The sequence below is a fragment of the Toxorhynchites rutilus genome, chromosome 1, assembly GCF_029784135.1.
Source record: "Toxorhynchites rutilus septentrionalis strain SRP chromosome 1, ASM2978413v1, whole genome shotgun sequence".
In the NCBI taxonomy this organism is placed as follows: Eukaryota; Metazoa; Arthropoda; class Insecta; order Diptera; family Culicidae; genus Toxorhynchites; species Toxorhynchites rutilus.
Genome location: NC_073744.1, coordinates 91,448,540 through 91,467,498, shown reverse-complemented (window position 1 = coordinate 91,467,498; position 18,959 = coordinate 91,448,540). Strand labels below are relative to the sequence as shown.

Here is an 18,959-nt window from a genome sequence, read left to right as displayed (position 1 = left end):
CTCAAATCACGACTTAATTTTCGCATCACTTGATTTTGAAATATTACCAACTCCAAGACAAGTTGAATATCGAGACTATTATTCAATGGATGTAGATGGTATTTTTCAAGTCTTTCAATCTTTTGATTGGTTAAGTTTTTATCGATCAAATGATCCTAATGTATTGCTTAAGTTTTTCAACTCAAATATAAAATACTTGCACGATAATTTTGTACCTATTCGAACACTCATACCGGATCAAGCTAAAAACCCTTGGTTTAATGATCGCATCTGTAGATCCATCATTGATCGTGATCTGGCTTACAAAAAATGGAAAAATAGCAAAAATCCTAATGATCATAAAGTATTCAAAACACTTCGGAACAAAGTGACTCTGCTTATTCGTCAGGCGAAGGAAACGTTTTATGGTAGCCGGATTGACACCAATGTTCCTTCTAAACAATTATGGAAGAGATTGAAAATCTTAGGGCTAGGTGAATCTAAGAAATCACCTCCTGTGTCATTTGATTCAAATGAAATAAATGAAGTTTTCGTTAGCAATTTTTCTGAAAGATCGTTTTGTTCAAAATGACAACAATCAAGCTTTTATTGCACGAAATTCATTTTATTTCAATTTAATAAGCGAAATTGATGTCGTAATTGAACTATTCCACATGAAATCTAATGCAACAGGTCTTGATTCTCTTCCAATCAAATTTCTGAAGGCAATCAATCCACTTGTGATTAAACCCATAACCCACTTATTCAACTGCATCATAACAACAAGCATTTTTCCCGAGGGTTGGAAGAAGTCGAAAATAATTCCGATCAAAAAGAAAGCTAATTTGGACAGTATTCAGAACCTACGTCCAATAAGTATACTTTGTGCGTTATCTAAGGTATTCGACCGGATTGTCAAAAACCAAATCTGCACTTATATAAATCAAAATAATCTGTTAAGTTCAATTCAATCCGGATATCGTCCTAAACACAGTACAAAAACTGCTATGCTGAAGGTATTTGATGACATTGGGATGGTCTTGGATAAGGGACGACCAGTTGTTCTATTACTTCTGGATTTTTCTAAAGCCTTCGATACAATTTCCCACGAAATGCTTTGCAAAAAATTGGCTCAAAACTTCAATTTTTCTAACCATTCAACCACACTTATTCAATCATATTTAACAGATCGAACCCAGACAGTTTTATGTAATGGAGATTTTTATAGATTCCTTCCTATATGCTCTGGAGTACCTCAGGGCTCAATTCTAGGACCAATATTGTTCTCCTTATATATTAACGATCTTCCTCAAGTGTTGAAATTTTGAGTGAAGTGAATAATAATAATAATAATAATAATAATAAACAACTCTCAAAACAACATCATACTAAAACCGACGTTACAGTTTAACAACTCAACAATAGAATTTGTTGAAGATGGTGTCAGCCTTGGCATCACTATTCAATCCAACTTTAGTTTTGATAAATATATATTCAAACAATGTGGGAAAGTGTATGCTGGTCTTCGTACATTGTATGCTACTACATCTTTCCTCAGTGCGGATATGAAACTCAAGCTTTTCAAAAGTCTTGTATTACCTCATTTCATCGCTTGTGATTTCCTGCTTTCCGAATCATCAATGTACGCTCAATCGAGATTACAAATAGCATTGAATGCATGTGTGCGATATGTATTCAACTTGAATAGATTTTCCAGGGTTTCTCATTTACAGTATCGTCTGCTTAATTGCCCATTTATAAAGTTTGCGCCTATGAGATGTTGCTTATTCTTATTTGATCTTGCGAGAACAAGCCATCCTGGCTATTTACACGAAAAATTAAATATTTTGAGAACCGCGCGCGCAAGGAAATATGTTATCCCTCGACACTCCACTTCCAAATACGGCAATTCATTCTTCGTGAGAGGTGTTTCACATTGGAACTCATTACCCAATAATCTTACTCTAATGAATTCGAAATTTGCATTTAAGAAGAAATGTTTAGAGCACTTTAACCGTTAAATTAGTAGAATTAGTCAAATTGAAATCATAAAAGTTATATTAGTGACGCACTGTTCTGTATACAAATCATTGTAGCATTTAAATGAGACCGAAGTCTCAAGTTACATAATACAAATTAAATAAATAAATAAAAAAAATAAAAAGTAGAAGTTTATTTTTCTATTGTTCCATTTATCATTCCTTCAACCTCCTGTGTACGATTTACACCATTGTCCAACATTGTATTTACCAAATCGGCAAGCGTTGGCATTAGGGGTGTACATTTTTCTTACATTACCGTTGAACTTTTGTTGAAACTTTTTTTCATTTTTGAATTTATACAATAAAAAATTGAAATAAATATAATTTATATATACCTTGAATACAAATATAATTTATTTACTCATTTATTTTTTTCTATTTTTTAATTATTATTCTATACTGTTCACATCGAACAGGTGACTAATTTATTATTATGGCTGAGGGCGGGGAGGATCCCCCATCCACGTCATTGAATGTTTCTGATGCTGACCCACCTCGTGAAGAGCAGGAGGATGAAGCAGACGTTGAGGAGGAAAATTCTGTGTATGAAGTAGAAAGTTCTGAAGATGAGGAAATTGATGAAAAACATGATTTTCGTCTAAAGGAATACCCGGAGGGATTCAAAGGTCCATTCATTGTATACTTTAGACGAAAATCAAAACCTCTTAATGTCATTCGCATCTCAAAAGAACTAACGCAGAAATTTTCCAAAGTTACTGAAATTACTCGGATGGGGCCAGACAAATTACAAGTTGTCGTCTCTTGCAAGACCCAAGCGAATGCAATAACGCGCTGTGATCTCTTTGCGATTGAGTATCGCGTATACGTACCCTGTTGCAACGTTGAAATAGACGGTGTAATAAACGAAAAGGGTTTGACTCGAAAAGAGATACTCGATGATGTCGGTCGCTTCAAGAACTCCTCACTTAAAAGTGTGAAGATTCTTGAATGCGATCAACTGAAGTCTGTGTCACTTAAAAATGACAAACGAGTTCTCAATCGGACAAACTCTTTTCGTGTGACATTTGAGGGTTCCGCTCTTCCAAACTATGTTGCAATAGGTGCACTTCGTTTACCTGTTCGGTTGTTTGTACCCCGGGTAATGAAATGCAACAAATGTATGCAACTCGGTCACACGGCCGCCTATTGTTGCAATAAACAACGTTGCGCAGATTGTGGAGAGAGTCATGATGGGACTTCTTGCGCAAAAGAGCGCAAGGGTCTTCATTGCGACGAGGCTCCACATGATCTTTCTCAATGCCCGGTGTACATACAACGAGGGGAAAAACTCAAGCGTTCCTTAAAGGAACGTTCCAAGCGGACTTATGTAGAAATGCTTAAGAGTTCCGCTTCAACGACTCAGGACAATCCCTACTCCATTCTGCAGAACGACGAGCCTGTTGCTGACGCTCCCAATGCAGGAAGTTCCGGTACATCGCAGGGTGCCATTAGAAAAAGAAAAATTACTTCTTTTCCATCACTCCCCAGAAAGAAGACCGAAACTTCCCAAATTGGAATGAAACCTCGTATCGAACGTGCTGAGAATAGACCGAAGCAAGTACCTCCTGGTTTAAGCGGTTCTTCTACGCACCAGGGGTCCTCAGCACTTCCCGGAGCAGGAACACGTCTGTTCCTTTTTCGCGGTCGAGGCAACAGCCACAATCTGGCTTGCTTGCGCTTTCTGACCTGGTGGACAATATTTTAAATGCTTTAAATATAAATGACCCTCTTAAAAGCATAGTATTAGGTTTGCTCCCGATTGTGAGAACATTTTTGAAAGAAAAATGTGGTTTTTTAGCAGCGTTTATTTCCTCGATGCCTGATTCAGTGCAAGAGGTCAAGGATTTGACCACTGTAATACAGTGGAATTGTTTCTGCCTAAACTAGATCAATTTAAATTTTTAATTCATAGTTCTAACTGTGATGTATTTTCCCTCTGTGAAACATGGCTTTCTTCAGCCGACGAACTGAATTTCCACGATTTCAACATTATTCGCCTCGATCGAAATGACTCGTTTGGTGGCGTACTATTGGGGATCAAAAATGTCACTCCTTCTATAGAGTCACTCTCCCATCGATGACAGGCATTGAAGTTGTCGCTTGCCAGACACAAATCAATGGCAAAGACCTCTGCATTGCCTCGATATATATTCCTCCAAGAACTATGGTTGGCCGCCATCAGTTTTTTGATATCATCGAGACACTGCCGGAGCCGCGGCTAATCTTAGGTGACCTCAACTCCCATGGAACAGCATGGGGTTCACTCTACGATGACAACCGTGCCACTTTGATTTATGATCTGTGCGACAACTTCAAATTGACAGTTTTGAATACTGGGGAAGCAACTAGAATAGCCAACCCTCCTGCACGGGCAAGTATGCTAGACATATCACTTTGCTCTTCTTCGTTACCCCTGGATTGCACGTGGAAGGTAATCCAAGATCCCCACGGTAGTGACCACCTGCCAATAATTTTATCGATCGCCAATGAATCAGGTTCTCGTGAGTCAGTCGATATTGCTTATGACCTCACGAAAAATATTGACTGGAGAAAATTTGCAGAAATAATATCTGAAGCACTTGTTTCAATGCATGAACTTCCTCCACTCGAAGAGTATAATTTTATATCGAGTTTGATTTACGAAAGCGCACTTCAAGCTCAAAAGAAACGTGTTCCTGCTACCACTTTCCGACGTCGTCCTCCATCACTGGGACAAGGAGTGTTCAAAGGTCTACCTTGAAAAATCATCCGCTTTCAAAAAATTCAGGAAAACTGGATCAGTGGAATGGTTTCGAAAGTATCAAGCTCTAGAAGCCAAACTAAAAGGTCTGATTAAAGCAAAAAAGCGTGAATATTGGCGAAAGTTCGTCAATGGTTTGTCAAGGGAGACCGCTATGAGCACTCTTTGAAATACGGCTAGGAGAATGCGTGGCTGGAACCATACAAATGAAAGTGAGGAATACTCTGACCGTTGGATTTTCAAATTTGCAAGAAAGGTTTGTCCCGATTCCGTTCCTGCACAAAGCGTCGTACGCGACAGAATTCTCAATTGCCCTCCTCTCATGTAACAATTCAGCTCCTGGGTCGGACAAGATTAAATTCAACTTGTTGAAGAATCTTCCCGACTTGGCGAAACAGCGTTTGCTGAACTTGTTCAACAAGTTTCTGGAGCTGAATATTGTCCCACATGACTGGAGGCAAGTGAGAGTGATAGCCATACGAAAACCCAACAAGCCGGCTTGCGATCACAACTCGTATAGGCCGATTGCAATGTTATCCTGTATTCGTAAATTGTTAGAGAAAATGATTCTACTTCGTTTGGACAATTGGGTTGAAGCGAACAATTTGCTGTCAAATACGCAGTTTGGCTTCCGCCGAGGTAAAGGGACGAACGATTGTCTGGCGCTGCTATCTTCTGAAATCCAAATCGCATTTGCTCGCAATGGCTTCCGTTTTCCTCGATATCAAAGGGGCATTTGATTCAGTTTCCATGGAAATTCTCTCAGAGAAACTTCATAATCGTGGACTTTCACCAATTCTGAATAATTTCCTGTACAATTTACTGTCAGAAAAGCACATGATTTTCAATCATGGCAGCTTGAAATCTTCTCGATACAGTTTTATGGGCCTACCACAAGGCTCCTGCCTAAGCCCCCTCTTGTACAGTTTTTACGTCAATGATATAGATGATTGTCTAACTAGAGACTGCACGCTGAGACAACTTGCAGACGATGGAGTTATTTCCATCACGGGTACTAATCCCGTCGTTCTGCAAAAGTCGTTGCAAGATACCCTGAACAATCTGTTCACGTGGGCCCTCAAGCTGGGTATCGAATTCTCTCCGGAGAAAACTGAAATGGTCGTTTTTTCTAGGAAGCACGAACCCGCCCAATTCCAGCTTCACCTATCCGGCAAAGCGATTAGGCACTCGATGTTTTTCAAATACCTTGGAGTATATTTTGACTCTAAATGTACCTGGGGAATAATCATTGCGTATTTGAAACAGAAATGCCAGCAAAGAATCAATTTTCTCCAAACAATAACCGGAACATGGTGGGGTGCCCATCCAGGAGACCTCATTCAGTTATACAAAACAACGATATTATCAGTGTTAGAATATGGCAGTTTTTGCTTCCGATCAGCTGCCAGGATTCATATTCTCAAGCTGGAGAGAATACAATATCGTTGCCTGCGTATAGCCACGATGAGTCTCGAAGTTTTGGCAGGAGTACCCCCGCTTACTCTTCGGTTCACAGAATTATCCTATAGATTTCGCATCCGTTGCAAGATCATGAATCCATTGGTGATTGATAACTTCGAAAATCTACTCCAACTGATGCCTCAGTCAAGTTTTATGTCTTTATACCATGAGTACCTTACCCACGACGTGCACCCTTCATCAGGCAACTCCAACCAAGTTTGCTTCCCATACTTTTGCAATTCCTCTGTCATTTTTGATCTGTCCATGCGACAAAAAATCCATGGAATCCCAGATCATCTACGCTCCGATTATATTCCAATAAACAACGTTGCGCAGATTGTGGAGAGAGTCATGATGGGACTTCTTGCGCAAAAGAGCGCAAGGGTCTTCATTGCGACGAGGCTCCACATGATCTTTCTCAATGCCCGGTGTACATACAACGAGGGGAAAAACTCAAGCGTTCCTTAAAGGAACGTTCCAAGCGGACTTATGTAGAAATGCTTAAGAGTTCCGCTTCAACGACTCAGGACAATCCCTACTCCATTCTGCAGAACGACGAGCCTGTTGCTGACGCTCCCAATGCAGGAAGTTCCGGTACATCGCAGGGTGCCATTAGAAAAAGAAAAATTACTTCTTTTCCATCACTCCCCAGAAAGAAGACCGAAACTTCCCAAATTGGAATGAAACCTCGTATCGAACGTGCTGAGAATAGACCGAAGCAAGTACCTCCTGGTTTAAGCGGTTCTTCTACGCACCAGGGGTCCTCAGCACTTCCCGGAGCAGGAACACGTCTGTTCCTTTTTCGCGGTCGAGGCAACAGCCACAATCTGGCTTGCTTGCGCTTTCTGACCTGGTGGACAATATTTTAAATGCTTTAAATATAAATGACCCTCTTAAAAGCATAGTATTAGGTTTGCTCCCGATTGTGAGAACATTTTTGAAAGAAAAATGTGGTTTTTTAGCAGCGTTTATTTCCTCGATGCCTGATTCAGTGCAAGAGGTCAAGGATTTGACCACTGTAATACAGTGGAATTGTTTCTGCCTAAACTAGATCAATTTAAATTTTTAATTCATAGTTCTAACTGTGATGTATTTTCCCTCTGTGAAACATGGCTTTCTTCAGCCGACGAACTGAATTTCCACGATTTCAACATTATTCGCCTCGATCGAAATGACTCGTTTGGTGGCGTACTATTGGGGATCAAAAATGTCACTCCTTCTATAGAGTCACTCTCCCATCGATGACAGGCATTGAAGTTGTCGCTTGCCAGACACAAATCAATGGCAAAGACCTCTGCATTGCCTCGATATATATTCCTCCAAGAACTATGGTTGGCCGCCATCAGTTTTTTGATATCATCGAGACACTGCCGGAGCCGCGGCTAATCTTAGGTGACCTCAACTCCCATGGAACAGCATGGGGTTCACTCTACGATGACAACCGTGCCACTTTGATTTATGATCTGTGCGACAACTTCAAATTGACAGTTTTGAATACTGGGGAAGCAACTAGAATAGCCAACCCTCCTGCACGGGCAAGTATGCTAGACATATCACTTTGCTCTTCTTCGTTACCCCTGGATTGCACGTGGAAGGTAATCCAAGATCCCCACGGTAGTGACCACCTGCCAATAATTTTATCGATCGCCAATGAATCAGGTTCTCGTGAGTCAGTCGATATTGCTTATGACCTCACGAAAAATATTGACTGGAGAAAATTTGCAGAAATAATATCTGAAGCACTTGTTTCAATGCATGAACTTCCTCCACTCGAAGAGTATAATTTTATATCGAGTTTGATTTACGAAAGCGCACTTCAAGCTCAAAAGAAACGTGTTCCTGCTACCACTTTCCGACGTCGTCCTCCATCACTGGGACAAGGAGTGTTCAAAGGTCTACCTTGAAAAATCATCCGCTTTCAAAAAATTCAGGAAAACTGGATCAGTGGAATGGTTTCGAAAGTATCAAGCTCTAGAAGCCAAACTAAAAGGTCTGATTAAAGCAAAAAAGCGTGAATATTGGCGAAAGTTCGTCAATGGTTTGTCAAGGGAGACCGCTATGAGCACTCTTTGAAATACGGCTAGGAGAATGCGTGGCTGGAACCATACAAATGAAAGTGAGGAATACTCTGACCGTTGGATTTTCAAATTTGCAAGAAAGGTTTGTCCCGATTCCGTTCCTGCACAAAGCGTCGTACGCGACAGAATTCTCAATTGCCCTCCTCTCATGTAACAATTCAGCTCCTGGGTCGGACAAGATTAAATTCAACTTGTTGAAGAATCTTCCCGACTTGGCGAAACAGCGTTTGCTGAACTTGTTCAACAAGTTTCTAGAGCTGAATATTGTCCCACATGACTGGAGGCAAGTGAGAGTGATAGCCATACGAAAACCCAACAAGCCGGCTTGCGATCACAACTCGTATAGGCCGATTGCAATGTTATCCTGTATTCGTAAATTGTTAGAGAAAATGATTCTACTTCGTTTGGACAATTGGGTTGAAGCGAACAATTTGCTGTCAAATACGCAGTTTGGCTTCCGCCGAGGTAAAGGGACGAACGATTGTCTGGCGCTGCTATCTTCTGAAATCCAAATCGCATTTGCTCGCAATGGCTTCCGTTTTCCTCGATATCAAAGGGGCATTTGATTCAGTTTCCATGGAAATTCTCTCAGAGAAACTTCATAATCGTGGACTTTCACCAATTCTGAATAATTTCCTGTACAATTTACTGTCAGAAAAGCACATGATTTTCAATCATGGCAGCTTGAAATCTTCTCGATACAGTTTTATGGGCCTACCACAAGGCTCCTGCCTAAGCCCCCTCTTGTACAGTTTTTACGTCAATGATATAGATGATTGTCGAACTAGAGACTGCACGCTGAGACAACTTGCAGACGATGGAGTTATTTCCATCACGGGTACTAATCCCGTCGTTCTGCAAAAGTCGTTGCAAGATACCCTGAACAATCTGTTCACGTGGGCCCTCAAGCTGGGTATCGAATTCTCTCCGGAGAAAACTGAAATGGTCGTTTTTTCTAGGAAGCACGAACCCGCCCAATTCCAGCTTCACCTATCCGGCAAAGCGATTAGGCACTCGATGTTTTTCAAATACCTTGGAGTATATTTTGACTCTAAATGTACCTGGGGAATAATCATTGCGTATTTGAAACAGAAATGCCAGCAAAGAATCAATTTTCTCCAAACAATAACCGGAACATGGTGGGGTGCCCATCCAGGAGACCTCATTCAGTTATACAAAACAACGATATTATCAGTGTTAGAATATGGCAGTTTTTGCTTCCGATCAGCTGCCAGGATTCATATTCTCAAGCTGGAGAGAATACAATATCGTTGCCTGCGTATAGCCACGATGAGTCTCGAAGTTTTGGCAGGAGTACCCCCGCTTACTCTTCGGTTCACAGAATTATCCTATAGATTTCTCATCCGTTGCAAGATCATGAATCCATTGGTGATTGATAACTTCGAAAATCTACTCCAACTGATGCCTCAGTCAAGTTTTATGTCTTTATACCATGAGTACCTTACCCACGACGTGCACCCTTCATCAGGCAACTCCAACCAAGTTTGCTTCCCATACTTTTGCAATTCCTCTGTCATTTTTGATCTGTCCATGCGACAAAAAATCCATGGAATCCCAGATCATCTACGCTCCGATTATATTCCGCCGATATTTTCGGCAGAATATGGGAAAGTTAGATCTGATAAAATGTTCCTTACTGACGGTTCATTCATAAACGGGTCCACTGGCTTCGGCATCTTCAATGAAAATTCCAGTGCCTCTTTCAAACTCAAAGATCCTTGTTCCGTGTATGTCGCTGAACTGGGTGCGATATACTACGCACTGGGGATCATTGAAACATTGCCCATCGACCACTATTTTATTTTTTCAGACAGTCTCAGCTCAATAGAGGCGATGAAGGTTGTTAAACGCTCATCTTATTTCTTAACTAGAATAAGACAACTATTGAGTGTTTTGGTCGAAAAATTATTCAAGATTACCTTAGCATGGGTTCCCTCTCATTGTTCGATTCCGGGGAATGAGAAAGCGGACTCGCTAGCTAAGGTGGGCGCTTTAGAAGGCACACTTTTTGAAAGGCAAATTGCTTATAATGAATTTTTCCACATTCCTCGTCAGTACACGCTCGTAAGTTGGCAGCGCATGTGGAGTGGAGATGAGTTCAGTCGTTGGTTACACACGATTATCCCTAAGGTCTCGACGAGTGCATGGTTCAAGGGATTAAATGTAGGTCGTGATTTCATTCGCGTGATATCTCGGCTTATGTCCAATCACTACAACCTAAACGCGCATCTCTATCGCATTGGGCTCGCAGCAAACAATCTTTGTGATTGTGGCGATGGCTACCACGACATCGAGCATGTTGTCTGGTCGTGTATCCGGTTCCATACTGCTCGCTCTCAGCATTCTAGAGCACTGAGAGCACAAGGCAGACAATCGGAGATCCCCGTCCGGGATATCTTAGGTAGCCGTGATCCTGGTCTTCTGCTTCATCTATACCTGTTCCTCAGAAACGCCGATGTCAACGTTTAATGATGTTTCCTTCGTTGTGTCCCCGTTTTATATCCCTCCTATCCGATCGATAAACTTTTACTTAGTCGCGGCAATACATACACACACTCTTTACAGATACACGGGCCAAAGGTTGTGCAGTCCACTGATCATTCAACAAGAGCCAAAGGTTGTACCACTCATGACAACTCTACATGAACTGATGATTGCGCCGGTTAGTGACCATTCGATCCTTGATTCCTCGAGTCGAGAAAGACGCACCACGCTAGATATGAGGTACAGACTAGGGGGGCGTTGCTGATTAAGGGTCAGCTGCATCCCAATAGGAAGTATCCCGTGTCGGGCACACGTACAGAGCATTGGAGACAGCAACATCCGAATTACGAAAACACTTGTAATACTAACCTCGAACCAACCGCGTGTAATCGGTTACATATTACTAACATAGATAATAAGAAAAATTGTCAAAGTATTGAACTCCCGGACCCGTGAGGCTAACGCCATATGAGCCTTGATAAAAATATATATTTTGGAAAAAAAAATGTCAAGAACATGTCAAACGCGAGAAAAACACACAAAAATATTACGAGTAAAACATTATTTTGACGTAGAACTACGTCTTTCATTAAGGGTGCCAAATCAGAAAACAGATCGTTTTTATGAAATAAAGTTAGCGTTAATAACTATTTTTGCCGCGAACGGATTTTGGCGATTTACATACTAAACGAATCGGAAATTCCGTAAGATTTGTTTAATATGCTATACATTAGAGTCCCCTGGTTTGTAAATGGTTAAAATTCACGAAAACATTAAGCGTTTCCATTTTCCCATACATTTGTTCTGTCCATTTGTGTGCTTTCCCGAACAGGGCTGTCAATAACGAGCAACTTATCGACGACCAACGGAGGGGAAATCGCATGATTTAAAGTCTCCGTGAACAAAGGAAAAGTAGAAGAATGAAGGGGAATACTTGCCTAGAGTATGAACAGTGGATCTCGCTGAGGCAAGCTTTCATTTGGCATCGGACTCAGCTCTCTAGAGCACTGAGAGCACAAGGCAGACAATCGGAGATCCCCGTCCGGGATATCTTAGGTAGCCGTGATCCTGGTCTTCTGCTTCATCTATACCTGTTCCTCAGAAACGCCGATGTCAACGTTTAATGATGTTTCCTTCGTTGTGTCCCCGTTTTATATCCCTCCTATCCGATCGATAAACTTTTACTTAGTCGCGGCAATACATACACACACTCTTTACAGATACACGGGCCAAAGGTTGTGCAGTCCACTGATCATTCAACAAGAGCCAAAGGTTGTACCACTCATGACAACTCTACATGAACTGATGATTGCGCCGGTTAGTGACCATTCGATCCTTGATTCCTCGAGTCGAGAAAGACGCACCCCGCTAGATATGAGGTACAGACTAGGGGGGCGTTGCTGATTAAGGGTCAGCTGCATCCCAATAGGAAGTATCCCGTGTCGGGCACACGTACAGAGCATTGGAGACAGCAACATCCGGATTACGAAAACACTTGTAATACTAACCTCGAACCAACCGCGTGTAATCGGTTACATATTACTAACATAGATAATAAGAAAAATTGTCAAAGTATTGAACTCCCGGACCCGTGAGGCTAACGCCATATGAGCCTTGATAAAAATATATATTTTGGAAAAAAAAATGTCAAGAACATGTCAAACGCGAGAAAAACACACAAAAATATTACGAGTAAAACATTATTTTGACGTAGAACTACGTCTTTCATTAAGGGTGCCAAATCAGAAAACAGATCGTTTTTATGAAATAAAGTTAGCGTTAATAACTATTTTTGCCGCGAACGGATTTTGGCGATTTACATACTAAACGAATCGGAAATTCCGTAAGATTTGTTTAATATGCTATACATTAGAGTCCCCTGGTTTGTAAATGGTTAAAATTCACGAAAACATTAAGCGTTTCCATTTTCCCATACATTTGTTCTGTCCATTTGTGTGCTTTCCCGAACAGGGCTGTCAATAACGAGCAACTTATCGACGACCAACGGAGGGGAAATCGCATGATTTAAAGTCTCCGTGAACAAAGGAAAAGTAGAAGAATGAAGGGGAATACTTGCCTAGAGTATGAACAGTGGATCTCGCTGAGGCAAGCTTTCATTTGGCATCGGACTGTTGAGCAACGTTGTGCGTCAAAAAATTATTTGGGAAGTACCAAGCATCTTGAATGTCTCACTGGAATGTGTGTTATTTGGGTTCGCATGCCAGTCGCAAAACTGCCTTCAACTAGGATTGTATTTGCGCTAATATTGATCATAATGAAGAATTGCTACTGTTTTCGAGGTTGTTATTAACAAAAAGAGTTTATTTAGCTTGTTTAGTCACCAAGAAAGTAAATGTCGTTCTGGAATTTTGTATGTGATTAGGTTTCGCTTGCCAGTAGCAAAACTTCCTCTACTAAGGGTGACAGCAGCGCTTCTCTTGAGCATGAGAAAGTAATGCAACTTTTTTCGAGGCCAGTAATATTAACGGAAGCGTTTCTTTTGAGAATAGCGCAAAATGGTGAGAAGTGTTTATATTCCTAGTAGTTTCAAGCCACCAATGTATGGCTCTGTATGCATGCTATGGCGAACGCATGTTTGGTGCTTGGTTTACGTTGTACGAACGATGGCTAGAGGTGCGATTCCTTTGAGGCAATACTAAATAACATGTAGCATGATATTTGATACTTGCAAGTGTTGTCATTGTTGTTGTTTCCATGCGGTGCTAAAGATATATTGATGTAGTTATGAGATGTGGAATAATGGTGCTGGTGCAACATGTATACAATCTACTGTAGCCGAGTCTATTTCAATTGCGAAAAAGGACACCGGAATAATGTTCGAGGTAAATTTTCAATGCATTGACATAAAATAAATTGCGACATACGATCAGCTAGTTTATTGTTTTGCGAGGGCAAGAATGAATCATCAATCAATTATCGTCAACTGATTCTACAATGAAAAAACTATTTCAGAGACTGTTCTACTAAGCAGTTGTTTCTAAAATTTCACAGCATTATAGAATAATATCCGAAGGTATAAATAAGCGACTTATATAAAATAACAGCGTAGTTCTACGTCAACAAAGCGGTCGTATCTTGGACACAACCTCCTATAATTTTTTTCATACAAAAATGCCTTATATTCCAGAAACTATAAAGGATAGGAAGTTGACGTGTTGAACATAAGTTCATTTTTTAGTCTATATGTACAAAAATGGACTTCTGTCTGTCTGTCTGTCTGTCTGATTCTTAAGTGCGATTCACATACAACATCCACATCACGTTCACGTCCCTTCACCTCACCGTCAGTTATTCTACCATGCAATTATTATGAAAACATTCACATACACCGGCAACGTAACAACCCGTCAGCATACGTTCAACAAAAACGACCGGCAGAATTTGTAGAAAAGAATAATTGATGGAGAGGGACGGTTCGTTGGGTTTTTTGTCTGGAGTTTGTGTCTCGGCTTTTGTTTTGATTTTGGTTGCAATTTTTATGCCCCAACATATCTCCCAGTTCCATATTCTCAGTCAAAATCATTAGCGACTAGCTGATAAAAACAGTCTGTATATTATTATTGTTGAATAAGCGTCGGGACTACTGGTTTTAAGCATTTAAATGTAGTGCCATCTGAGATACCGTTGCAGCCCCTGTGTGACATCCGAAGTGCAACACTTTTTGTCGCACACGAAAGTGCTTTAGGTTACATACGAATGCGAATCAATTTGTTCAAATTGAATATACAATTGTTCTGCCTTACTATAACCCTTTTGATGGTCAGGACTATAGACGAGAATTCCATGATTGTTCCAATTTCTATATAAGAAGAGAGCGTGTAGAAAATAAACCAGTTCTTTTTATCTCGAACATTTACGCGTGTTATTACAATCGATTTCCGATCCCACGAAAGTCTCAATTAAAATAATTGAAGCCACAATTGGTGACCCCGAGTTCGCGCAAAATGTCATTGGACAAAAGGGAAGATGAGAACGACCAAGAGATTGGTAACATCGATTCCATTAGCTTGCCTCGTCTGAATCCGCCGATAATGACTGCATCGAACATAGAATCATACTTCTTATCATTGGAGTTCTGGTTCGCCGCATCTGGATTAGGGAATCAACACGACGCCAGAAAGTATAACATCGTGATGGCGCAGGTACCCCCGAATAAGCTCACGGAACTACGGTCCATAATAGACGCCACACAGACGTCGCAGTCAAGTATCCATACATCAAGAGAATGCTTACTGATCACTTCGCCGACAGTCAGCAGAAACGATTGCAGCGGGTACTTTCCGATATGCCTCTTGGTGATATGAAGCCCAGCCAGCTATATAGCGAGATGAGACGAGTAGCAGGAAATTCATTAAGTGAGCTTGTACTTTTGGACTTATGGGCCTCCAGACTTCCAGCTCACGCGCAGGCAGCAGTGATTGCTTCAAAAGGAGATCCATCAGAAAAAGCGAGCATCGCGGATGCCATCGTCGATTCCATGGGACTCCGTAGCATCAACGCCATGGAAACACTCTCCCCAACGATACCAGTGATCGCACCAGAAACACCAGCGTCAAGCTGCATGGACGACCTTCAACGAGAAATTGCCCAACTGACTAGCAAGTTTGAGCAGATGTTCCGTTCTCAAAGAAACTCGCGGGACCGATCACGCTCGCGTAACCGAAGCAGAACCGATCAACGTTTCCGTAGCGGACCGCCATATGACATGTGCTGGTACCATCGTACATTCGGAAGAGAAGCACACACATGCCGAAAGCCGTGTTCCTTCAGTCAATCGGGGCAATTATCAAATCCCAATTAGCAATGACGCCATGTTGAACCTGTGTTAGAAATTGGTGATCTTTCCGACACAGCAATGATTTTTCGCCTGAAAATTGCGGATACTATTACGAATAGAAATTTCCTCATCGACACCGGGGCCGATGTATCCGTCATACCAAGAGATTCACGATTAACCCGTATGAAACCTACCAGTATCAAGTTGTTCGCAGCAAATGGAACGCCAATTAAAGTTTATGGAGAAACTCTGTTAAAAGTCAGCCTCGGACTCCGACGAGAATTTTTGTGGCATTTTCTTATTGCAGATGTTACAACAGGCATTATTGGCGCCGATTTCATCTGCTATCACGACCTTCTGGTCGATTTGAAACGTCATCGTCTAATCGACAACACAACGAAACTCGAGTCAATGGCTGTTTTAACACAAACCAGTGAGTTTTCGATCAAAACTTTCAGCACGACATCTCCGTACTCCGAGTTGGTGACCGAGTTCCCATCCATCACAATACTAGCACCACCCGGTACGTTAAGCAAAACTTCTACACTTCATCGCATCGAGACAATTGGTCAACCAACATACGCTCGTCCGCGACGACTAGTACCAGAAAAACTCGTGGCAGCTCGTAAAGAGTTTGAGAATCTCATGAAGCTGGGAATTTGTCGACCATCATCTAGTAGCTGGGCTAGTCCGTTACACATGGTAAGGAAAGCTGATGGAACATGGCGCCCCTGCGGAGATTATCGATCACTAAATGCTCAAACAATCCCTGGTCGATACCCTTTGCCTTACCTGCAAGATTTTACCGCCATTCTTCAAGGTAAAACAATTTTTTCAAAGGTGGATTTGCAGAAGGCATTCCATCAGGTACCTATTCATCCCGACGACATCTCGAAGACTGCGATCACCACCACACCGTTTGGATTATTCGAATTTACCCATATGACATTTGGACTTCGCAACGCTGCTCAAACTTTCCAACGTCTGATTCACGAAGTACTTCGGGGACTGGACTTCGTATTCCCATACATAGACGACATTTTTATCGCTTCATCGTCACCAGAGGAACACCGAGATCATCTTCGGCAGCTGTTCATCCGATTACATGAATATCATCTAGCGATCAACGTAGCCAAATGTGAATTCGGTCGGAAAGAAATCGTTTTCGTTGGTCACTCAGTCTCAGCCGCCGGTATTCGTCCTCTGCCTGAGCGAGTAGAAGCAGTACAAAATTACCAACGCCCAACTACAGTGAAGGAACTCAAAAGTTTTCTAGCTGTTATCAATTTTTATCGAAGATCCATCCCTAATGCAATAGAGGCACAAATACCATTACTCAACATGGTTCCTGGAAACAAGCGCAACGACCAATCTGCCTTACTATGGACAAATGATACGATGTCAGCATTCGAGGAGTGCAAACAACAACTCGCAAACGCAGCTCTACTTGCACACCCAGCGCAAAATGCGGAGCTTTCATTGTGGGTTGACGCTTCCGGCAGCCGGAGCGGTGCTACATCAGGTAATTAATAATGACGTGCAGCCTTTGGGTTTTTTCTCGAAGAAATTCGACAAGATTCAACTGAAATACAGCACATACGATCGAGAGCTCACCGCGATATTCATGGCAGTTCGACACTTTAAATTCATGTTGGAAGGACGGAACTGCCACATATACACCGACCACAAGCCGATCGTGTTTGCATTCCAACAAAACCCCGACAAAGCCTCGAACCGTCAAGCTCGTCAACTCGATTTCATCGCCCAATTAACCACTGATATCCGTCATGTCAGCGGTCAGGAGAATATTGTTGCCGATTTACTCTCTCGTATTGCAACTATTCGTGCTATCCCATCGATGAACTTCGAAACTCTCGCTGCCGATCAAGAAACCGATGATGAATTACGAGCGATACTGGAAGGTAAATTGAAAACGTCGTTAAAATTGAAGCAATTTACTGTTCCAGGTAGTTCACAACAGTTGTATTGCGACTGCTCTGGAGACCGGGTCCGACCATTCATCACGAAAAAATTCCGTGAACAATTTCTTCGAGCAACACACAACCTTGCGCATCCAGGCACTCGTGCGACAGTTAAATAGATGACTCAGCGGTTTGTCTGGCCCAACATACGGAAGGACAGCATCAATTACACCCGAAGATGCTTAGAATGTCAACGCTCGAAAGTTGCTCATCACACACAATCACCTTTTCGTCGGTACCCTACACCGGATGGTAGATTTTGTCACCTCAACGTCGACATTGTAGGTCCATTTCCACCAAGTAATGGAAACCGGTACTGTTTTACCATTATCGACAGATTTTCGCGCTGGCCGGAGCCAATACCAATTCCAGATATGACAGCCCCTACCATTGCTCAAGCACTAGTTTCTGGGTGGATATCACGTTTTGGTGTACCAACACACATCACCTCTGATCAAGGACGACAATTCCAATCATCGCTTTTTGCAGAGTTGGTTCGCACCTTTGGGATAAGTCACTTTCGAACAACACCATATCATCCGCAGTCCAATGGTATGATCGAGAGATGGCACAGAACATTGAAAGCCGCCATTCTTTGCCATGATCCCGACCGTTGGACCGATCACCTACCGATGATTCTTCTTGGCCTGCGTACAATCCATAAAGAGGACATTGGAGCATCGCCTGCAGAAATGGTTTATGGGACAATACTTCGGATTCCGTCTGAATTTTTCTCTGACAATCTTCAAAACAGTACCAGCACAGATTTTGCGAACAATCTTCGAAACGCAATGCGCAAGCTTCGTCCACCTGATACAGCTTGGCACAAAAAAGTGATGTATTCATTCACCCGAATCTCAGCACATGTAAGACGGTCTTCGTTCGTAACGATTCAATAAGGCCTTCGTTATCACTGCCATATGCCGGGCCATATCCAGTTTTGGAACGAAGCGACAAATACTACAAAATCAGGGTAAACGGCCGGGAGACTAATATTTCCATCGACAGATTGAAGCCTGCATATACAACAGAAGACCAACAACTATCTCAACCAACCACTTCGGCTACAACTACATCATCAGAGCAGCCTGTAACGATCACCCGATCTGGACGACACGTCAATATTCCACAACGCTACAAATGATCGTTGCCTTCTCTTGGAGGGGGATACTGTAGTGCCATCTGAGATACTGTTGCAGCCCCTGTGTGACATCCGAAGTGCAACACTTTTTGTCGCACACGAAAGTGCTTTAGGTTCCATACGAATGCGAATCAATTTGTTCAAATTGAATATACAATTGTCCTGCCGTACTATAACCCTTTTGATGGTCAGGACTATAGACGAGAATTCCATGATTGTTCCAATTTCTATAT

At 41.9% G+C, this 18,959-nt stretch overlaps 1 protein-coding gene across 4 annotated transcripts in view; it reads right to left on the bottom strand.

The window, feature by feature from the left end:
- LOC129772120 (V-type proton ATPase 116 kDa subunit a 1) overlaps positions 1 to 18,959 on the bottom strand; it is an 88,165-nt gene that overhangs the window by 25,383 nt on the left and 43,823 nt on the right. The window contains exon 1 of one of the 4 annotated variants that reach the window (XM_055776187.1): positions 11,744 to 11,884. The exons of the other annotated variants lie outside the window; for them this stretch is intronic. The gene's annotated coding sequence lies outside the window, so the exon portion shown is untranslated. Of the gene's footprint in view, positions 1 to 11,743; positions 11,885 to 18,959 lie in introns of those variants that run through there. 4 annotated transcript variants of the gene reach the window in all.